We start from the raw sequence: 25,028 nt of genomic DNA, 5'->3' as shown, positions 1-25,028 counted from the left end.
ATTAATAAAAGACAATAGATCTTGCCTTTCATTCCATCTTTGAAAAAATAGTAATTAATTTACAGCAGCATCAGAAGCCACTGTGAATTTGGATCCTGAAATGTAAAACTGAGATTAAAAATATGCGTACTGTATCTGTGGGTTTTTTGTTTTTATTTCCTTTCAGTGATTTTCATTATAAATGAATTATTATTTTTCTGTTTAAGAACACATTTGCAATTTAACTTTTTTTTCAGCTATCAAGCATTAAACACTTGATTAGCTTAAACTAAGAGGATTCAAAAAAAGTTCTTCATGCATGATTTTCAGCTTCAAGAAAGATATAATAGAATAAAATAGATGTTAATTAAATACCTCTGGTGCTGTTTTAGGTTATGCAGGAAGAAAATTAGAAGGGCCAAAACGCAAGTAGGACTTAATCTGGCCTCTTCATAAGAGACAATAAAAATGTTTCTATAAATACATCAGCAACAAAAGGAGACTGAAGGAGAATCTCCATGACAAAGGATAAGGAAAAGACTGAGGTACTTAAGGCCTTTGCCTCAGTCTTTGAAAGTGAGACCTCTTGTTCTCAGGGTACTCAGCCCCCTGAGCTGTGGCATGGCAGTGGGGCACAAACTGCAGCCCCCGTAATATAAGGGGAAATGGTCAGTGGCCAGCTACACCCCTTAACACCAACAAGTTTATGGAGCCAGATGGGATCCACCCAAGCATCTGGGAGATCTGGCAGAAGTGTTTATTGAGCCACTTTCATTCATTTACTAGTGGTCCTGACCAACAGAGGAAGTCACAATTCTCTGGAAGTTAGCAAATTTGATGCCTGCCAACAAGAAGAAATGAAAAAATGTGGCTTGCAAAATTTTATAACCTTGAAATTTTGGGACATAGGATGTAAAACTTTGAATAGAAAAAAAAATCAATTCTATTAAAAATACAATAATTACAGCTTGAGCAAAGACTAGGAAGTTCAAATCTTCGTAGTGATACACAGCAGTTACACTTCTGCCAAGCAACAGAATCCTAAAGGCTCCTGAGCCTCTCTTCAGTAACCTCAGTTGAAAGTAAGGCATATCAAAAGACACTTTGGGCTCCAGTGAGGTTATGAGGCTCTGCTGAAGTGATATCAGCATTGGTGGAAACTTTTGATAATTCTCTTAGAGCAAATCACTGTTATAAACCTATTCCCTAAAAGGTACGTGTGTAGATGATACAGGGCTGGTATGTTTTTCTGTCTGCTGTTATCTGGGCAGTGGACGGTCTTTCTCTATCAGTGTTTGATAGACTTTAATTAGCTTTCTATATTTCCTTAGTTTGAACAAATTTTAAGGGAATGCTTGTTTAACTGTCTCTATTGGATTCAGAGAGCAGGGGCTCATCAGGCAATGAGCTTCCTGGGAAGGGCAGATAAGTAAGGTGCAAGGGGGCTCCAAGAAATCCTGCTTGTTTGGCTGAATCCACAGTCTTTTTTTACACTGCTGTTTGCACTGTTATAAAAGCATCTGTTTGTTCAGCTGGTCTGTTGGAGGGAGATATTCTGTGGGCATAAAGGAATTCGCCTGTGGCTGTGGTACTCAAGGGAGCCTGTGTATTGTGAGCATCTCTGCGGCACCAATGGATCTGTGCAGTCAGCTCCTTTCTCCTTTGGTTTTTGTTCTCTAGTGCTGCTTCCCTCAGATATTGAGCAGAGAGATACCTGAAACATGACCATACCTGGCCACTACAAAGGAAAATTAAACCTTTTGTACTCACTTCCCTTCTTTTCATTGGGACTGCTAAATATCCCATAGCATCCTGGCTTTATAAGTAACACACAATTCTGGTTTTCCATTGTTATTGTGGTTTAGGATTTTATTTTTTAACCTTCCATTCGTGCTGCACATTGATAGCCATAGAAAGAGCATACACAGCCCACAATACATCCTTGCTGAATTTTTCAGAGAATGTATTTAACTGAATTATATTCTGAAGAAAAACAGAAGAGCAAAGCTGCGAGTCAGCCACTTTGCTGGGTTTCCCATTACACCTTGAGGATGAGTTCCTGATACACAGTGGTACCTTTACAATCAAATCCCAGGAGCAAGTTGCCTCTGGCATTTGTCAATGACAAACATATAGCCATGGAAAGTTGGCTGTGTCAGAAGCACAAAACACTGGCCAGAAGCCTACTAGAGTGACCCTTTGGTTAAGAGAAATACTTGCATTGTAAGGATTTACCGATCATTCACTTTAATTCGTTTGCACAAAGGAGGAAGTAGTGAGCAGTTTCTGCTTGCTTGCTTGCTTATTTATCACTGTAGTGCTGTAATTCACTGTAGGCTCCAGGCTCCCAAAAAACCTAAGCTTGTTGGATTGCATAAGATTTTTTTTTTCTTTGTGAGTATGCCAATATTTTTACAAGAAAAAACTCAATTATACTGCACTGACTTTAAATACCGGATTACCATATCATACACCAACTCCTAAAAATGTTTAACTGTAAACTTTGAAGAGATTTTAGCCTTTCATTTGGATCTTTTCTTATTTATCATGAAGAAAAGTCTATTTTAGTAGACATCTCTGAAAGGAAAAAGTGTCTGAATATCTCTAATTTTTCAATTCATGGAAATTTAAAAAAATAAATTTAGGTTATTTCTATAGTTTTTTCTTTTCCTCTTTCTTTTTTTACTCCTAGGTCTGCCTGGGAATGTTTTTTTAATCTTTTTGCATTTGTTTTTATACAGGATACCCAGAATTCCAAGGCAAAAGATAGGTTTCATTAACAAACGCAAATGCACTGTTAAAGTGAAGGTGATATCTTAATGTCAGTGTGAATCTGCAGAGCACAGGCATACTGTAGCATGTTTCTGCACTTTTTTTTTCAAGCTATGTTAGATAAGAAGGACATTTAGAAAGTAATTATTAAGCATGACATTTCAATTTTTTTATAAATACAGAAAGATATGGAGCACCTGTTGATTGACATCTGCATGTAATCCTACTTATCGGATTTAACTAAATCTCTCTTTGAAGTGTTGTTAGACTGAACTGAGATGCTTCCATGAAATTTCACTTTAGATTGTAATGTATTTTTTGAGTTTCTCGTCTATTGAATGAAATATATAAACTTAAACTCTTTAAAATGTAAATAGAAAAGCTAAAAAGTATGCTTTTTCTCTGAAACTCATTTTATGCTTAAATCATTCTGTGCATGTTCTGAGAGTTACTTCCTTATTTTAGATCCTTATAGGGAGCAAATGCTGACAAAATTAGAGTTTAATCAGTGTACTGGTCTAGGTTTGTAGATTTTGTCTAGTCTTTCTGTCTTTCCTCAATGTGTTAACATCTTGTTTTTCACTTTTCATAGTGTTTTCTAGCACTAGATGCTATTTTTGACTTAATATTGATTAGTAGATGAGTAACTGTTGGCACCAGGCTTCCTTTGCACTATCTTTTCAGTACATTTCAGAATCATGGTTTGTTTGTTTCTATGTTTTTGCATAGCATTTTGCCTTCATAGTGTTTGACAATCACATATAGTTGCAGGGATGGATTTCAGTTGATAAGGCATTAAATCATAATACCCAAATGTGCTTTTTGTATTTGTTGATTTAATATCTGAAATAATAATTTAAACTAGCATAGTTGGGTTTTGGTGTTGTGCATTTACTTTGCTCATCTTTCATTCATTTTCATTTTTAGCTCTCCAGTTTGTAACCATCTAGCTGATAATTCAGTCAAAATTAGACTACAGCTACTGAACTGAAAATATACCTAAAAATATCTCCAAACTTTATGGATTTATTGATCCCTTTATGAAATGTTTAATTGACCTGGCATTTCAAATTAGAGATGTCAGCTTCTTCTCCTGGCAGACTATTTGGAAATGCAGTCATTAGCTAACAGCTTTATTTTGCTAGTTTTTCTGAAGCTCCACTGTAAAGAAATTAAGCTTATGTTTGCACATTATTTGTGTTACTGTGCAATCAGCATCTGGAGCCAGCCCGTGTGTCTGGCTAGCCTGGGTGATGGTTGCAGTGTCAGCTCTACATGGGCAGAGTGTGGACAGAAGAAGCTTCTCTGAGCAAATGGGCTGTACAAAATCATATGCATCCTACATTTCCATTGTGACTGTTACCTGAGATAGGTGCAATTAAATCACGTTTGAGCCATGCCTACATATGTTACCCTTTTCTGGAAGTAAATTTGAAATTCAGAGGCACTGAAATGGGTAAGGACTGAATACTGTAAAATAGCTGGAGAAATAGAACCAAGAAATAAGCTTTTTCAAAAAAGAAAGTCAGTATATTGATGGCGTCTTTGTTTGAAGTCTTTAAGAAGGGTATAAGTATGGAAAGCACGGCTTTAGAAATTCACTAAAAAGCATAGTGGGTGTTGAAACAGTGCCTGTAATTGAACAGAAGGTAATAAGCTAGTTTGTATAGTGACACTAGCAAGCAAAAATAAAAGATGGCTTTTGGCCTTTGTATTACTCAAAGAAATGGTAGTTGAAACACATTAACTGCTAGAAGGAAAATGGTAATGAAAATGAGAAGCAAGGAACAAATCACAGTACATTCAAGTATCAACAGTTTACAGGATAAAGATAGGAAGAGTAAAAGATAAGGAATGAAAGAATTCTCCTGACAATTGCTTCAGGTGAATTGAAAACACTTTTTCAAAGAGAAAATGTAATACAAGAGGAAAAGAAGTCTAGTAGTAAATGAGGTTAGGAATGGAACTCTGGTTTCTACCTGAGCCACATCTTCCAGGCAATGAGGAGAGAGACTTTGTTTTAAATGTTTCCTTGGCAAACAATTCAGTCTTGCTGCCTTTTTCACCAGAAACAGCTTCTTTGTATTTTTATCTCCTTTGTGTCCTTAATTTAGCAAAGGGAATAATTTCTTATTTCTATTTAGGTATCTTGTTACAGATAATTCAGAAATATTATAGTACTGCTTGACTTGCCCTGCCTACAAGATGAAGGTCAAACCAATACATACTATTTTCTATCTCAGTGCTTCTCAGCTTGCCCCCAGCTGTGAGACCAGAGGTCTGGAGGGATGGAGGCCATAGTGTCTGGTACCTCTCTGAAAGCAAATCCTGCTGAGCTTCACCTGTGCTGGGAATCCAGATCCTAGCCACAGGTACTGTGTGCCTGCCACCCACAGCTATATCTGACACAGTCTGCTCAAATGGTCTTCCACCTTATTGGTTATTTGAAAACATTGTAAATCTTCATCAGTTTACAAACTTCAAGACTGTTAATCTCAGGACATTTTAGCCTGAGATTTCACAGGATGAGATTGATACCTCTGATAGGAGCAGCTTGGCCTTTATTATGTGGGGTTTGTTTAAGTCACTTAGAAGTATGTCTGTCCCTCTTGGACTGTGTGTTTTTACAAGGTAGTTAACACATGATAGCTGCTGTGTCAGTGAGTCCCTGTCAGGTGTAGTGAGGCAGCTGTCCCGTACCGTGCTGTGCCAAGCTCCCTGTGCCGGGAGCCCGAGCCTGCCACATTGGGCGACTCATAGCAGTGGAGCAGGTTGGAGCAGGTCTGGGACTTGCAGTCGGGGTGAGGAGATGCATGGCCAGGCACAGGGATGGCTGAAGCTCCTCAGGCATGGGTGAAAGGTAGCTCCCCAGTGAGGGGGGCTGGCCCCACTGCTCACAGCCCCATTCCAGCAGCCTGGTCCTGCCACTCTGCCCCACAGCAGGGCCGACCCTGTGCACAGAGCTGGATGTTTGCCACTCATTCTGGCCTTCCAGAGTCCTCCTTAATTCCTGGTGATTTTTCATCTGCAAGGAGCTCTGATTTCCAGTCTCAAAGGAAGAGCTTTCTTAGCAGAAGGGGATATTATTACTGTACCAGCAATAATGATTGAAGAGGGCATGATGTTTTTGCAGAGCTTCCCCATGTGTGCCTGTGCTGTCTCCGTGTCTTCAAGATCTCACTGGCATAGATGAGGTGCAAATTTCTCTGATTCTTGCTGCAAATTGGCCCTGAAGTGCTACAACATCCTAGGTCAAAAATATCGGTCAAAAATAAATAGGCCCGATACTTCTAGTTATTTTGAAGAGTGATGAAATGCAGTAAATAAATGTCACCCTTGATGCTAGTAGGAGTAATACGAGGATATTTTACAGGCATCTGCTCTATATTCTGAAATGCTAACTAAAGTTAAGGTTGCTGAAAATGCAAACTATCACATAGGGATTTTTATGCTAAATATGTGAGTGAAACAATTCCTAGAAGGCGAATGGAAATGTTATGATATTGTTAAGTGCCATCATGGCTTGACTAACAACATTCAGAACATTCTTACTTCAGGATTGTTTGTGTGAGGTTTGATTTCAGTGCACGTTCTACAACATGCTGGTGTGTTTTCTGTAGTCTTCCATAGCTGTTTTCTACATTAACAAATAATTGAGTGGGATAGGAAGGGATCAGTAGATCAAATATTTTGTATTAAAGCATCAACGTCTTTACTGTATGTAGTTCAGGGAGTCTTTTCAAAGCTAAATTCAGTTCTCTGAGCCAGAATGCTAATGTAAATACAGCTTATGTATTCTGTATATCTAAATGTTTGAAAACTGAAAAGGATCCTCTTCTATTACATGATAAACCCTGTGATTAATGATTACACTGCATTTGTGGAAGAAACTGTGAGACTGCTTTCAAATAACATATTATCCAAACCCAAGACTAATTTTACTTTTCAGGATGTAACTGATTCATGTTTTAATGCTGTGGGATTTTTTTGTTGTTGTTTTGGGGGGTTTTGTTTGTTTGTTTTTGATTTATTTTGGTTTGGGGTTTTTTGGGGTTTTAGTGGGTTATTTTGGTTGGGTTTTTTTGGGTTGTTGTTGTTCTATACTCAGTATGCAGGGGGAATTCAAAACAACTGTCTGGGCTACTTGCTTCAATGAAAAAACTCTAGAAAAAAAATAATTAACTGATGACACATTATTCATGGTTTTCCCCCCCCCCCCAAGTTATTTTGATTTTAGAGTATCATAGATAGGTGGTCTGTATATGGACTCTATGGCTATCTAAAGTGAATTTGATATTCCAGGCTGTGGTGATGAAATAGCAAAAAGCAATATATCAGCAGTAAGAGGAGAAATTGGGCTTTTGAATCACAGGAACAGAAGCTGACATTAGGTGGAATATAGTATATTTTCCACACCTCTTGAGGACTCAGGAAGTATAATATGCATAAATGGCTGATAGCTAGATGTTTTCAGTGTAAAAAATATTTTAGTTCTATGAAAAGACAGAAAAACTGTCTGACAGATCTACTCTCCACTCTCCACTTGTGCTTGATAAATAGAGGATAACAACAGTTATCACTTTTAAATGTGTCTTGTGAATGTCTGTCATTTTCTCTAAACTTCTCTTTGTTCCCAGACTGAACAGGATGTTTGGAGGACAGGAGGAACAAAGGAAATATTTGTAAGAATCAGCCTGTTCATATTGTTAAAATGAGCAAATTCATGAGGGGGGGGGAAATATATATATATATAAAGAAGCTGGAAGCTGCATTCTGCCCTGCCCTAGCTGATGGATTGTGTTGTGTACTGTAAATTTACAGTTGGCTATCATCATTCCTTTGAAAGTAAATCAGAGCTTCAGCTTATGTTGGGAGACATTTAAGCCTTTTTCTTTCCTTTCTTTTTTCCCACAAACATCAGTCACACAGCCATCTTCTATTACAAATTCAAGAACACTTCAGAGAGGGGCTGATTTCCTTCCATCTTAAGGTAATCCTGTAAAGGTCACCATCTAACCAGTGTGAGCTTCCAAGATAAGGTACTAAGAGTGGGTATTCTTTTTATTCTGCGATTGGATATTTGAGAGCTTTCTTTGAAGTTCGCAATTCCTTTGCCAGCTGGTCCCCAGCTTGCCAGAGCTGACCTAATAGCACATAGCTGGTGACTTAGAAGCTCGTTTTAATTACAGAAGTACTGGAATGAACTTCCTAAGCTAGTTGTCTCTTGGTCAGACATTGGTCTAAAATCTGAGAGAAAAGTTGATTGCTTTGAGTATTTCAGATCCGGCTGTTTATCTGACAAATGAACGCTGCTCTTTATGTTTTCTAAGAGGCCAGTGGAGTTACTGGGCTTTGCTGGGATTTACATTCTCCTACAGCACTTAAGATTGTAAGCCAATAAAGGTGTGGATTTGGCTTTGTTACGTGACTTTCTGAAATGAATAGGGATAAAGAGCATGAATTATGTTGGTTTCTCATTTCATAAGTGAAAAGCAAGCTCATATTTCAGTTTCCTGTTGGCACCTTTTATAGAAATTGCCCCAGAGGCTGTTGGCTACTGGGAAGCAGTTTGTTCTCCTTACTTGGTGTCTGCAGACAGCCGCAGTGTGCTGTGGCTGGGCTTACTCGATTCCTTTGTGTTGATCTGTAATTTATTTGAACAGCTGGCTTTTTTCTTGCTTTGTGTTTAATTTCTCTACCCTGCAGATTTAGAAGGAAAGGATTCTTTAAGTGTATTACTCTGCATCTCACTTCCTATTTTAATTTACAGGTCATTGACACTGTATCTATTGATCTTTGAGGCTTCTTTTCTCTTAACTTTTTGGCACACTGACCTGTGTATTCTGCATGTGGTTCCTCCCTATCTATTCATTAGCTATTACTTAGCAGTGGAAGAAAGAGAAACTTTGCTTACCAAATTGATTTTGACATCAATTCCCTGGTCAAAAAACAGTCTGGAATATTTTTAAAGAGCTGCAGACAGCAAATCACCTGTCAAATTAACAGGAAAATCTGCTGTAGACAACTCTACAACTCTGCATATATTTTGAAGGTGAACAAGGTGGTCTTTGTTTACAAACTTCCGTTGCATCCTATGATCACAAAATACACATTAAATTCAATATTGTTTTCAGAGGATGTATGCAAAAATTATTTCCTCTCTTTCAGAAACCCAGACACTGTGAATGTTCATGCTAATTGGACTTTCAGGTGAATAAGGATGTGCAAGATAAGACTCCTCATTGCCTGTACTACTGACTCTGCTGAAATATTGTAAGAAGTTAAATTTGGTTGTAAATGAAAATTTCCATCCGGCCTGTTTGGTTGACGTCATTAAACATTTTCTTTCTGCCTTCTTTTTTTTTTCTTTCTTAGTCAGTGCTTCAGAAGAACAAAATAGCAAAGAAGAGGAAATGCTTTGAGCTCCCATTAATGTTTAAGTATCTTTCCAACTGAATCCCAATTACAGAAAGACCCCATCTGTCTTGAATCATGGTATCTTCAATAGTGTTTGAGTCTCTCATCAATAAACTTTATAAATAGTTTTCATAGGCACGGAATTAAAATTTATTCAGAGGTGACATTACAGTCTGCCTGTAAGAAATGTATTCAAATGCTGCATGAGGGAGCAAAATTTTAATGTACTTTAAAAATGCAGCTACAATAATTCTAATACTATAAAAATATTTTTGAACTTATTTGAAAGATTGCATGTAAAAATGGAATGGCATTGACTAGTACTGATATTCTCGTTGAACAGAGTCCCATAGAATTACGTATTCCCGTTTAAGACATGAGATGGCAACTATATATTTTAAGAAATAATAAATGATCCATAAAAGCTAAATTTTAAGAAAAATGTAATTTTTAATAATCTTTTCTGAAACATTTCTTGGCTTATTTTGATTCTTTTCCCAAGTCTTTTGTGTTTTCATAGCATACCGCAATATACTCTTTGGATGTGATTTCATAAATTCATTCAGTAATATCTTTTCTGTATAGAAACGATACTTGAACCCTAATTTTATATTAGTTCTCATTTTAATTTCTTTTTATGTGCTTATATTCTGTTTGCCTTGAAAGTGTGACTTTGATATTTAACCATTGTTACCGACATAGACATGAACAGCAGAAGAAAATAGTAAATTTTCATATAATAGTCTTAATCTGTATACATTTGGTCCAAAATTTAGCAGAATACTTTTGACTGATTCCTCTACAAATACTCAATGTATATCATCAATTCATCACAGCTAGCTAAAAAGGTGGAAAGAAAATGAAAGAAAGAATGTTCTTTAATATCTTTAAAAAACTTAAGCATACTTCTAAAATCTTAAGACGTAGTAAGTACAAAGCCAGTGTACATAGTGAAAATGCAGCCATTTCCAAACTGACTGATGTTTACAAGCCATGGTTTCACCACTCTTTGAAAGGCATTTCTACCCAGCTAATAAGTTGGATGTCTTGTTTTGCAGCCAACTTCAAAGGTACTGAGTGGGATGCCAAAGTTTCTTCTGAAAGTATTTCCGTTTTGATGAAAGGCTTTTTTAATATGTTGGACTTTCTTTTCCCCTTCTAATTTTCACTAAAGCTCAAAGCTTTCACAGTATTTCATTCTAAAAGTCAGCATTTGTCCACTTCGCCATGAAGAGACCAACTTCCATTCATGAGAAAAAGTGTTTTAAAGTATGGAATCTCTTGTGAGTGGAAAGCAGAAGAATGAAAGTACTGTTAATGATTAGAATCAGAATATCTGTGTTATTATCTTATGCTTTGAGTGTTAGCTTTGATTATATTTCATAAGCAAAGGTTGAAAAAATTAAAGTTGGAAAAGCAAAAAAAAATTGAAATTTTCATGGTTTGATTTTTTTCCTGCCGTGTGTTTTACTGTAATGCCTCCTGAGATCCCTTTTAATTTTCTTGGCATCGCTCCTTTCTCACTGATCTAAATGGATGTTGACATTTGAAGTTTGTTGATTTACAAAATGTCAGATAATTACAGGGAGAAAATGAATTATGTCCTCCTTTCTCCAAATGAAAGTTTGTATCATGTACTAACCTGGGATTGTGAAAAAGATAGTTATAACTGCCATGTTGTAAAACCCTATTTTATAATGATCTTGTGAGTCTTTCTGTGGTCCTATAGGGAAAGCTACAGTTTTATATAATGCTTTACCTTTTGCTTTTGATAAATAAGTACAGCTGCTGATAATTATTTTGGGAAACTTTCTCTTAAAACTGCAAAATATCTCGTTTTGGAAAATGTGGTAGTCATTCTAACATAAATTGTCGAAAAATTAATGCAATTAATGCAATTAATGCAAAAATACAAAAGTTGAAGAGAATGCTTTCTTCCTTCTGTTCACAGCATGCTAAAAACATTATTACTATGAGTGACTTGCTTTCCAGTTGGTTTTTGTATTAATAATTTTGTTCTGGCCACTTGAACCCTTGGTTAAATGTGAGTCTGTGGATTCAATAACTGATTCAGTAATGCTTGTTCCTTTTATTTTCCATTGTGCTTTGCTTGGCAGACCACTCTGTGTATTTGACATTCTGTAGGACTGTTTTCAATCTCATTCACAAACAGCATTGATTACATTCTTTATTTTAAAAAGATATATGCATCTCTCTGTCCACACAGTATGTGACTGCAAAGCTGCAGATCTGCCATAGTGATCACCCATCATAGCAGGGTGCAGTAGGCTTTAAGCATTCATTTCAAAATTTCCTACTGTTCCAAAGATAAGTTTCCAAACTGTGGGAAGAATGTAAGCAGGAGTTGTGGTCATATACTGCTGAACTTCTGATCATTCAGGCAGCTTGAAATATTATTTCTGAGATGGTGGGGTGGGAAATTCCTCATTTATATGTAGTCATGAGAAGTTTGAATCCAAACTGCTAGCTTTGAAATGTCAACATTATTCTTTTTGAAATGGGAGAAGTAGCGTGTACATAAGAATGGTAATTTTATCTGGGAGACCTGGAAACTTCTTTATCCATTTGCCTTTTGGTGACTTTTCTCTGGACCTTGTGTTTTCAGAACAGTCTCATCTCTTGCAGACTTTTTTTCTCTGAAGGGCTTCAACCATGCTGAACTATGAACAATAATAATTTAAATTAAACTGAATTGGTTAGGCAAAATTATGGTTAGGCTTTTCAGAAGAATACAGTAGAAGAGCTGGCTTCCATCCAGAGTTCCCTTCCCAGACTTCATATTGGAAAGAAAAAGACCCATTTTCTCTTTAAAGCCTTGGTCTCCCAAGTGTCTAAGCTATTTATCACAACTTGTTAGGTAGCCAGAGCTCCAGCTGCACCCATCCTGGCTGCCAAAATCTCCAGCTTCAAATATGACAACTTCTACAGTTATTCATAGGTTTGGTTTTTTCAATCTGTGACCTTTTGAAAATTTGTGGCAGCATGAAATTCAATTACTTACCTATCTAAATGAATAACAGAAGGGATTCTGAAGTGCCCAAATTTTTCATTTTCCCATAAATTTCATAATACTTTTCTTCTAAGTATATTTGAAGTTGGGATGGCTGGAAGCATCTTTCATTCTGTGTGCAACAGTGTTAGTTTTTTATCATTTTACACACACAAAAGGACCATATATCACCCACATCACTCCTGAGATATTAATGAGTTACAGGTATCACGATGTCAGCTGTTACATACTGACAGCAAACAGCAAAGTTAGTTAAAGGTATTTTAAAAGAGTAAAAGTTTTGCTTTTTTTGGTTGGTTGGTTGGTTTGGTTTCTATTTCATTCATTGAGCATCAGAAAAGACATGTCATTTTTGATTATTTCTTTCTTTGGCAGGTGCCAAGACACTGCACACGCATAGCCTTCAGAGCATCATTTCCAAAAAAACTCCTACCCTTTTTCAGAGAGTGAAACCTTAAGTTAAACAGAAGGCTTGAATCTTTTCATATGCAATTTCATTTCTTCAGCCTCTCCTGCTGGGAAGCATATGGTGACATAGCAATGTAGTGATTTTCCACCAACTAGATTTATATGCTCTACTGCAGGATCAAGCAAAACCAGAATGTTGTCATTCATCTCATTCTGGGAAATGAGATGAGACAATGTCCAGGTACTTCACTACTGAACGTTTTTGCAGAACATGAGGTGGTATTCCAGATGGTCAGGTGATAGAATGAGGGACTGAGCACTCCCAGAAAGCTTTGCTATTGCTCGCAGTAGGATTTTGTTCTTTCGGTAATTTCATTTTAGGAACTCCTTCTTCAAAACTTAAGAAAATACCTCAGTGATAAAAATGTTGACTTGGAACTTCTTTTCCATTTGTATATAAACTAGACTGTGAAAACAACACCTTTTTTATTTTTTTTTTTAATTTCCAAACACCTTGAGAAACAGTAGGTATTTTAAAACTGACAGCCAAACTGCATTTTCTGTAAGGCTGCACAAAAATAAAGGAACAGAAAAGAGAATGAAGCATAAACTGTAAGAAAAACTCTTAAATACACTTTTGGGTTTTTGATGAAGACAGAGAACTAAGGAAAGTTATTAGTTTGTCATTGAATTAAGGGACGATAGGGGCTAATCTGATATACAGTTGCTTATATGTAATGCTTAAGGACTTGATTTAAAGTCCTTAAGTCCAGTTTATAAATATCTTTGACAGTTACTGTGATGGTGATTCCTCTGGCATTTAAAACAGGCTAGTTCTTCAATATATGTACAGACGATTGTTGTGTTTTTTTCTATATTTGTATTCTCTTCTGTCCAGCCTTTACTTACTAATCCATTGTACTTGTTCATCGCTTTGAAAAAAATTAGCGGAGCTCTTTCAGGTGAACACTCATGCATGATATGAACAGAAAACATTTCAATGTTTTACCACTTCATATAAAATCTAAATAATGAAAATGTGGGGGAGTAGAAAACATATACTATAATACAAAGTACTTATTAAATAGAAGAAAAACTGTAAAATTTTTCAGAATGATCATAGCAAAGGTTATTTTATAGTATTTCAGTCTTCATACAGAAAATGTGATCTAGAAATTTTGGTTTTTGGCCTTATGCCAAAAGCACAATCCAACAAGAAAACTAACCGAAAATGTTTTCATCGTAGTAAAAGATTATTTTTGTTCTAGTTAAACTAACAGTTTCTTCTGTATTTCTGTGATTTATTGTTTACCTTGTGTTTATCTTTCCTTCATCTTATGTAACTGCAAATCCAGTTATTCTTTGTTCATTTGATAGAGTTTATGTAGTTACTGGTAGTATAGATGATAACCTTGAGAACATGGCTCCCAAATATACTAAGTGACTGAAGATCCGTCTTTTAGCCACATAAAGTACAAAAGCAAAACTCTTCCTATAAATGAGCATGAAAATCCTATTGAGTTTTATAACTTCCTTGAATAGCAAGTTTCTCATCTTCATTTTAAAGAGTAAGTTCAGTGTTGAATAGAGGATTAAGACAACTTTCAGAGTATATAACCAAACAACTGTTAATCCTTAATGTTTTCTTAGTTCTACAATAGGCAGTTTATAATCAGAGCATTTTGATGTCAGCTCAGTGTCTTCTGAATTAGATTTACTGTCATTTGATAAAATGTAACTTCTTTAATAAGATAAAAAGATTGCAATCAGCAATCTTTTGGGGTAATGACATCAAAGACAAGGGTACCCTGTTTCCATGAAATCAAGGATGAAGGACCAGCACAACAATCTGATTTGCTGCAGTAGGATTCTAAAATAGTCATCCTAAGCCAAGGGAAAAGGAGTGAAATATCAAATAATTCTTGATGGCTTTCACTATCACAATTATTCCTAGCAACCCTGATAATTATAATAAATGATTTAAATTTTACTTCATGAATTCTGAAGGATTATATTGATCACAATACTTTGCTTCCTATTTTTTCTCAGATAGTGTTGAAAAATGGGAGGAAAGGAGAGTCATTCTGAGAAATAAAACTATTATAATTGTTACAAATTAATCTTTGTTTTCCACACTGTATTCTTAAAAATCGACTTTCATTCTTACTTAGTGTTTGGCTTCACAGAGTGTTCAAATATAGTTATGTGTCTTGTGGTTGATGCCATAGCATCCAGATTTTATCATTTGACTCCGTTTTCATTCATTGTTTTGCATTCAGTAACTTGTTTAGCAGTTACATTTTGGTTGCAAAGCAGTTTTTGAGCCATTTTATGCCTGCAGTAGGAATCATAAAAATAAGAGAAAACTGTCTGCATTGAGATTGTAGGGATTGTTAAATGGCTCATCTAGAGAGACAGGCTTTCTCATTATTTAGAAACTCTTTCTATGGTAGGATTTGCACTTAACTGTACTCCCTTCTCATGCTAATTCTGTGATGTTTACAATATTCCTAATCTAATGAGGCCAGATTTCTCATCCAACTTTCACTGACCTATTTCTCACTCGTTTTGTACCCTCCGCGCACTCCCAAAGCTCTCATGCTTTTTGTTGGTTAAGATCGCTACACGCCTGTGCGACCTGGTGCAATAGGTCAAGTATTTTGTTGGATAATTCTTTTGCTCCCCGCTGCTTTACCAACCTGGCATTTTTCCATACATGTGGAAAGATTAATTCACCACCAACTAATACAGTGAGGGTTTAAAAACCAAGTAATACAAAAATAGGCTTTTATTTATTTTCTTTCCTCCCCCAGAAAATGCTGGCATGTATGGACACACTTGAGGGAAAATTTTCAAAAGTGTTCAACCTTTCCTGTTGCCTGCTTTCATTGACTTTCAAAGTAGAAACTGGTGAGAACAATATTCAAGTAAATGCTGACTTTCTAAGAATTCCATGTGTAAGCTAAATATATTTATTTAGTAAGAGGAAAAGGAGATGCTAAGTTGCAGAGTTTAAGTACCTGACAACTTAGACTTATTTTTTAACTATTGTATTTAATTAAGAATAAACTCCGGACCATATAATGCCAGCCTATGGTTAAAGTAGTCTTTTCCAAATTACCATAACTCCTCATCAAGGGCAGATTGAAAATAGCTTCTCTTTTTTTATTGAACCCATGCATGCTTGGAGAAGAAATCTCTTTGCTTTTATATGAAGAAAAATCTGCATTAGTAGTGCACCTAATAATTTAGTTTGATATTACACTAAGAAGTCAGGCTCCTAAATGACATAGTTCCTGGAAAAACATATTTCTGTCTTTCCCAAGTAACATATTTAGCAATATTACATCACTAATCTGGGATAAAAAAAAAATCAATTAATTAAGAAAATTATGCAACATAAGGAATGAGTACAAGTGCAAGAAAAATATCCTGGCACAATTTCAGATCTGGTTTCACTCAGTGTGCATGCCTAGACCGTAGAATGGTACCTGTGTCTGGGTAACAATTTTCTTAAAAGTATTTTCTAATGCCATGGGAACAAATAGCTCAAAGACATTACTAAAAATGTAAGCTCAAAATCAGTGCCTTAAAAATATATCAGATGTGAAGTATGGGCAGAAGACATGTCACAAAATCCTTATGAGTTGCCTGTTGAGTCTGGATCAGCTTATAGTTGCACACAGAATTCAAGACTGAAACCATCAATACAGATTATTTAATTACTATTTTATTTTAGTATTTTGTTACTCTCAAGTCTTAACAAGATAAGAATGACTTCTGTTTAGGTTAACAGCTGTGAGCTTTTGCCTAAACAGTTTCCAATAATTGCTGAACAGTTACTGAATACGGTATTAAATAGTGAATATTATTATAGCTGAGTGATTATATCAGAAAGAATAAGGAAAGTAAACAGACAAGAAATGAGGATCTATATATGGAAAACGTGTCCCTAAATGATTAAAACCGTACACTCAGTATGTGTAAAAATTTTGCCAGTTTTCCCAGGCACGTATTATTTTCTTTCCATGGTAAACACAGGTAAAGTAGTGCTAGCTTTCCTACTAACAGTCTTTAATTCTCACTATCTTGTTATAAAAACTGGCAAAATACAAGCAATATCTTATTTACAGGAAAGCCAATAAAACTAGAGATACTACAGAAATTTCCAAAGGGCAGATGTGGTAGAAGTTAGAATAAAGGTACTGAGTATGGCAAGGAGGTTTCCTAAGAGCAAAAAACATTTTATTTCTGAAAATGGCGAGGTCAAATTCTTGCATTGATTGAAGAGGGTACTTGCATCGAAGTGGTAAAAATATACAGTAGAACTGCTGCAGATCTTATTGTAATAAATTTTGCTGTATGATTTGAAATTCAGGTTTCCAGTTGACTGAGTTTACAGTATTGAATTTCCCTTCAGTTTCTGACTAAAATAATTTCATACTGCCTCCATTATTTATTGCTAGAAGGGTCATAAATTTTAACAGATCTGTTATATAAATGATGCAACTGAGATGTGCAGAGTCAAAATACCTTTATAAATGAAAAGATGTGGCTGTGTTTTAGATACTGTGACACTGTTTTGTATGGGGAAATCTTTGCTGCTACAATTTTGCCACTGGTAGTAATATGCACAGTATGAATTAGGAAGCTTGGAAAATATGTAGAACAGCAGTTCCACCCATCTGTAATGAAACACTGAATTCACTCAAATGATAGTCTCAGCTCCCACAGATATTTTCTTATATTGTTTTAGGGTCCAGAACAACTGCTACTTGCTTGACTACTCTTGCAGTGTTAGATCTGATCTAAAATAGTAAGGTAGAGTTCTAAGATAATGAGTGACATAATTCTTAGGAAAGAGAAACCCAGGCCAAACTAGCTTTCAGACAGCACTTGGAAAAGAAACTAGAAAGTAGGTGTTTTTGCCAGTTCCTGGAGTCATGGGACACTCAGCTTCACATCTGAAGCAATCTGTCTGTGACCTAATAATTCTCTGGGAAAATTAGGTCACAGTCATCCTAAGTGGCTTTATCTTTCCCTCCTGGAAGAGTGAAGGACTAAAAATCCCCAGAATAGTCACATTCTTTTCAATGCACAGGAGATGTTCTTGCTAATTTTATAGTAGGTATCTCCTCAACATCATTGTGTTTTGCTCATCAGCATAGTTTTTACTGCATTTGTTTGGGAATTTTTATCTAAAAATTTAGGAGTTTGAACTCTTTTATCAAATTTTCTCTCCTTTATGCAGCTTTGTATGTCCTTTTTGGTGGAAGTAATTTCTGGCTTAGGAAGCTGCTGTATCATTAAATTAAGGGCATATAAAGAGCATGGTACATTTTTCCACATTGTAGCCACCTAAAAACTGGGTATCTAGCCTGATCTAATTGCCTAAGTTCTGTTTCTATTCAATAGGGAATGTTATATGCTTCCAAAAGACTTGTCCAGCTTAGGAAACTGTCTTGATGATTTTCCTTGTTACGCCCTTTGTGTTCTGATTGTGTATTTTATAGTTCATCTATGTTGGATATATGCTTTCTTGGTCTCTTCCATTGGCATGAAATCCTAAGAGACTGTAATTTTCCATTTGCAATTTGTGTTATAATTTTTTGGGCTTTTGAAACCTCCTGTGCTCACACTTTCAAGGTGAATGCTGTGTTCCTGTGCATGTATTCTTGAAAGCTTCTGCTGTAGGAGAAACCTTGCTAGAACTTCCCTCTTAAATGAGGTTCATTGAGATCATTAAGGTAGAATTAGCTGATGTCTTTACATAATACACTACAAGTCTTTTTCTCTAAGGAAATTCCTCATCCTTGGTTAATGTTTTAATAGTAAACTCTTGAAGATAAATTATAGCACTATAAAAGCTGGTTCCCTGTCTGCTCTCTTGGGTGGGGTCTTTTTTTTTAATTGTAGACTGAGATCAACTTCAAATCCCACTTCAGCAATTCCATGGATAATTTTCTATCTAGGATGTTCCATGGCAACCTCAGCTCCATCAGTTCTTATAGTTTCTGTGCCAGACATGTATGACTTAAATCCTCATATAAAAAAATCACACTTCTCTTGAAGTGGGTCCTGAGCTAGTGCTTCTATAAAAAGGGTGAAATTTATGCCAATAAATACTTTCCTAAAGACTCCTCAGTCTGACTTTGCTACTGCAGCTGAGTCCTTCAGAGTCCTGTGTAAGGCCATGCATCACAGCAGGCGTACGAGGACCATGCAGTTATTTTAGAAAAGCGGGGACAGTTCTGGTACTGCTGTTTGGCTGTACAAAAGCTCCAGTGCATCAGCACTGGCCACGTGGCTTGCATGTTTACTAGAGAATGGAACAGAGCAGTGGAAAGGGCTCAAGCACTGCTAAGCAGCCATCCATGCATTTTTATTACCAGTATACTCTCTGTTGTAGCTTTGATGCGCTCCAACCTAGCAATTTCCCAGACAGTTCTCAGGAGTGGCTTGAGTCAACAGCATATGCTGGGATCTGTTCCCAACAGGCACTTTAGATGCTGCTGTTCTATTTTGAGTAATTCTGGCAAGTGAATAAAAACTGCTGTGTTGCCAGCCTGAAAAGCAGAGATTAGTCTTTAGCGCATTTTATTTACTGTTTTCCTTCTCTAGAGCAGTGTCAAACTCAAAAGTATCAGGGATTACTTGGAAGCTATATAGTCTGTCTGCAGGGCTTTTTAAGTCTGGTAGCTTTGTGGTATATGCACGACATTACCTTTGTCCATTTAGGTTTTTGAGACTCTCCATCTCTGGTGGCTTGGTGTCCCTTACAGGTTGCTCTTAAGGCCAAGTGGTATTCTTTACCTTAACTGTGTTCACTGGCCAGAGATCCCTCACTGAGATCATTCTTATATTAACATTTTAATATAATAGAAATTTATTTGAAATTTAGGTCCATTTAGGTCATATGGAGGTCTCAAGAGTGAGCATACAGTGTTAGAATCCCTATCCTTACAGTATCCCTTTGGGTCCAACTGGACTTAACCTATTGCAGGAGATGCACCTTCTGCATCTCCTTGGAGAGTCCATCCATTTCTCCTCCCCGAGATCTAGTTCCTGTTCAAGAAAGATATTACATTATATGATGCTTTTTAAAACTTTACTTACAAACCATGACTGAAAACAAGCTCAAGAAATTGTAAAATATCATGACATTCAAATAAAAAGCATGGAGATGTATAGAAGAGACCAGAAAGCAACAAACATTTTAATATGTGCTAAAATACGTCATTATTGGAAGAAAGTGTTCTCCATCTGGTAAACTGATTATCATTAAGGCCATAAAAAGAAAAAACGTATATATTGGTGGATTATTGGTGTATCTGTGTGTACTTTGTGATTGTAACAAATCTAAGGATGGATATGTCTGATAGTGGTAATGCAAGGAATAAGGTTTCTCGTCTCTGCAATGTGTCCTAATGAAGAACACTGCTGAGAAGTGTAAACGTAGTTGAACAATGGATTTGGCAGCAGATGCAACAGATCAGGCAGAACACACACTGTGGCAGTCAGGCAGCCTGAAATTAGTCTAAAATCTCTAAAAACGTGGAGTTTTTGAAAACAAATTTTTGTCCCTCTACTGATACAAAGCAAAAAATGTCAGCCTTACTGTGCATTTTATAAGTGCACATTGCTAATCAAGCCTTTGTGAGAATTCAAAGTTAAAAGAATTGGTAATGAGGACAAAGAAAAACAGAAACAATAATACCAAAGCAAAGTCAACAGGTAACTGAAGTTAAACAGACACAAATTATAATTAGACACAATACAATGAGGTATTCCTTCCATAAGTGTTAAAGTGTCAGGCTTGTTCTGTTTCTGATACCAGTGGTTAAAGGAAGGTGGGAATGCAAACCATGTATGTGTTCAAATTTAGAGAGTTTTTCTGAAGTGAAAACAAGGAAAATTCACCAAAAAATGTAGTTCAGGATTTAATAACATCTCGTAACTGCAAAGCCTTTTTCGCCTCCTGTCTTCTGTCCTCAATGTCATGCAAAAAACCCTTCATTGCTAGTATTATGTTAACATCCATTTATGAATTTTAAATGCACCATGGTTGTTGAAGTGGCCAGTCATCAAGTACAAAAAAATGAAATGATAGAACAGAAACATGTGAACTGCTGTAATTGTGATGCTTCATTAAGGTTCCTGAAATGAGAACATTGCGAGAACTTGACTGTGAAGTCCTTATCCATAAAGGTGTTTTTCAGAAGCACTGCCACGATGAACTGATCTTCAGCTCAGTCAGTCAAGCTCTTTTAAGACATAATGAACTATGTAGTATCTTTCTTGCAGCTGTGTCAGCTTCCATAAAAGTAAACAGGATCTAGGCAGAGGCTGGCATAAATTTGGATTCCTTATCAGCCCTGTCATGTGCACTCCTCTTACAGTCAGCAAAACAAACAAACAATTTAGTAGAAGAAAAACATAGAAGGATGATTGGTTTTATATCAGAGTATTGGCTGCAAATCAAACAAAGTAGATGTGCTTAAGTACACAATACCTCTGTAGCTGAAAGGCACTTTTACTATAAGCACCACTTTACAGACACACATGACTTCCTGAAAAACTCTTTCAGCTGAAGACTAGCACATCTATTTTCAGCACAGAGGTGTTTTTTATTTCCAAATGCATGAGAACTGATTTTGATATATGAGTTCTAGTGTCTCATCAGATGAGACCTTTATAATTTTTTGAAATACAAATTTTGGGATAAATGACTATTCTGATAACTTTTTTTTTTTACAATTACTTGGCGTGTCAAATTTTTTTAAAAAATATTTTCATTCAGATACACTAGCAGTGTATAGTAAAAGTAAGGGCAGGGTGAGTAGGGATGTTGGTCTGTTGTCTGTGAGACTCCGTATTAGGAATCTAGAAGAAAACAGACCAGCTGGATAGAGAGGACAACTAGTAACATTTGTTTGCAATACAGTTAAGTCTAAAATGCATTGGAAAAAATAAAAACCACATGGATTTATTTTGATTCTCTGGGACAATAGAAAAAAAGAAAATCATATAGGAAAGTAGGAAATCATGCTTGAAAATTTAAAAAACAAATCGATTAATTCCTCCCCAAAGTAATAAATAAGTTTAAAGTATGTCATCTGAACAAGAACTTTTTAAGCTTTGTGCTTCAACATTTTCTCTGTTTTCCTTCTAAATTGTGTTTGAAATTTTTCAGTTAACTGGGAGATTCTAATTACTGTTTCTGAAGGCACAGCCTGAGGCTGGAGCTTTAAACCAAGATTTTGTTTTCTATATATTAGTATTCAGAATTCTGGGGAGACAAAAGACATCACTTTCAAAGCCTACATTCAATGCCACATATACAACCCTTTTGCCTTCCACTGGTTTGTATAGTGTTGATTTATTGGCAAGTGATCAATCAAAACCATAAGTTACAAAGAAGGGTAGAATCGTTATTATTTTCTTCTGCCTATGCTGGAATTAAGCACTTCCAAGACTTTGAAAAAGTGCTTACGGACGGACTTTTGCAACTTTATTCAGGAATATGAACAAGTCTTGTGGATAGGTGTACATCAAATTTACTGAGTAAAAACTTCTTTTTAATTTGGTTTTTTTCATCCTAAGAGGAAAGACATTTTAAATGTTCCACTCACAAGTGTTACCTGTCTTTAAAGCTCACAAACTTCATTTTCCACTAATGTTTTTAAATGATGCAAAAGTTAGTGCTCTTCAATCATGTTCCTATATTCAATAGCACAAGAACCTCATTCATTAGGTGACTGAGAAAGGCTTTGTACTTTAGACTGTGAAATGATGGTGATTAAATGACATGGATACAGAAGAAAGTTTATATTTGGATCTCTACTTTCTACCTTCTTTGCAGAGAAAATAATTGAAATTTAGAGCCTAATTATACACAAATGAAAAAAATTGAAGGTTTCTGCACTCCAAATAGGAATGCACTGAAATATCAATAACTCATTTTATATAGCTGAAGTATTACCCACTATTTATAAAACATTAAAATAAAACACTTCAAGCAGTTTGTGCTCTATTTTGCAGTTAAAGAAAGCATTCAATGTTGTTGATTAATAGGCTGGGATTCAGCTATACAACTTGAAATGTGTTTTCTTAAAAAATTCAATGGTGTGTCTGTAATGAGAAAAACAGCCAGAGACAAAGAACAATAAAACTAAATAATTTTTTTTTTTTTTTATAAGATCTGATGAGAAGGGGTGGGTCTAAAGCAAGTGTATAAAGCCCATGAATCTTGTTCTGTGCTACTTACTTGGTTGTAGACCCCTTTTCTTATGTATTTTTCGTTTTATGTTTTTTCTCAAAACTTACAGGGTTTTTTTGAGTTTTTTTGGTTTTTTATTTTTTTTTTTGTGAGCACTATTCCATCTGTGTTGGGCAAGAACATTCCTTTACATTGTTATCTACACTGAAAGGCTTTGGTCTTTTTTTTAATGTGTTTTGTAATATTCTGTTACCTAAGTGGGCACTGACACATTCTTGATAGTGAAGTGGATATTACAGTGGAGTAGATTCTTCATCAGACACAGTGTAAACCAAGACGAATGCATTTCCAAAAGAAATTTTTTACCTCATGCAATTCATAGGTTTTATGAAGAAATTACTCTGTAAACCTTTGTGACAAAAACTGAATCTGGATCCTGAGCTGAAAATCATAATAGTCGTGTCTGATTCTAAAATTTGTTACCTTCATTTAATAAAAGTCACAGATGCTTTAGTACCTGGTGCTAACTTTGTCTTTTCCACTTCATGTTGAATTTGAACTCATAACCTGGAAGTAAACATCCTGTTGTCAAATGCTTGTATCCTGTATTCAGCAACATGTTATGAAATCAGATATTTTCCTTCAATTTTTATATGATGCATATGAAACATTTATACAGAATGCTACATTTTCCAAATATCCCCTAAGGAGTCCAAGAATAATCAAGTGTAAATAGCTTTTATCTTGAAAGACTAAGAATAGCAAAACACAGATATAATAGAGATTTAAAAAGTAACTAGAAACTGTGATGATTAAAACTGACATGACCTGAATGTATCTATACAAATGTGTTTAAATTCACAATATTTGGTAATACTGCTGTGCTAAGGAATTTTAAAAAATGTACTAGAGAACGATCCAACTTTAGGAGCTCTTGAATGCTAAGGATTATGTCTGAGAAAACTGTGGCAAATGAGATTCTGTATTAAATCTGCACCTGCACATATGCTATTGTGTGATACTTTAACAGCTTTGGTTTAAGTATGGAAATTTGGCTTCATTAATATTTGACACTAAGGCATGGTCGTATCTTGGAAATGAGAACTATTTGGATGAGATTAATAAATTCATCACTATTTAGAAACAGATTAAGATAAAATGGGAACAACATAATAAGGATGGCACTGTCACTAGCTTCATTTGATCCAAGGCAGTTAAATTACAATGTGCCTTCCTTTATAAGGCAGTTTTGTCAAGGCAAATATTCTTAGTTTAGAAGGAATTGTGCAGAAATTTAAATACATCATTCTTTGTTTCGAAATTAAATTGCTGCTGCTTCTAACAACAGAATCGAGTATCTTGTGCTTTCTTGTAAAAAGCAAAATGTATGAGAATATGTTAAAACAAATTAATTATATCTGGTGAAGTAATTTTCCCTTGGAAATGCTCATTTGACACAATAGAAATTTTTCTCAAAACTGTCAATTCTGTCAAAAGTGTCAGTGGAAGTCATGCAATCAGTAGTAATAGCCAAAAAAGCAGAAATTCCATTTTGCAAAACATTTGGGGGTTTGGAAATCTGATTCCATTTCACATCTGATGACATTCAAGTGTCTTCATGAAAAAAACAGCACAGTATTTGAGAGACAGATTTACATCTTTGTAACATTTGATGTGGTGCCAGAATAAGTCTTCCATATTTTTCATGAGAGCCCAAATAGCAGCTAGTGACTCATTTGGAGAGAGTCAGGCTCAGTCCTCTTCCATCTCTTTTTAAGTTTTTTGAGGAATTAACTTCTTTTGTTTACCCAATGGTTTTATGTTCTCTAATGATGTATAATCTCAACTACCATCTTAAAAAAAAAAAAAAAAGATAAATTAGTAGTCATGCTATGATGGTCACCAAAAGATAATTATGATTTCCCTGGTGCATTGCCTTTTGGACAAACCACTGTCCATTCCAAGATTCAATATTTTCTTGTCCTTTATCAACTGCAGGAATGCACTTAAACTTCAGGCTCTGTCATTATCCAGATCCTCATTTTCCTAATTTGGAAAAAAAGGAAAGTTTTGCCTATTAGATATTTTCTAATCCAAGGCAAAATTTTACTTATTTTATTTATAGATATTTTAATAATATCATTCTGTCACAAGAAAAAGTTCTTACTCATATCTGACTCAAAGCAAAACTTGTCAATTCCA

General features: G+C 35.6%; 1 protein-coding gene across 2 annotated transcripts in view; it reads left to right on the top strand.

The window, feature by feature from the left end:
* PRKN (parkin RBR E3 ubiquitin protein ligase) overlaps nt 1-25,028 on the top strand; it is a 699,935-nt gene that overhangs the window by 158,113 nt on the left and 516,794 nt on the right. The gene's annotated exons all lie outside the window — the stretch shown is intronic.

Source organism: Coloeus monedula (assembly GCF_965178545.1).
Source record: "Coloeus monedula genome assembly, chromosome: 2".
In the NCBI taxonomy this organism is placed as follows: domain Eukaryota; kingdom Metazoa; phylum Chordata; class Aves; order Passeriformes; family Corvidae; genus Coloeus; species Coloeus monedula.
The sequence above is the reverse complement of the archived record's forward strand: the minus strand, read 5'-3'. Positions and strand labels throughout refer to the sequence as shown.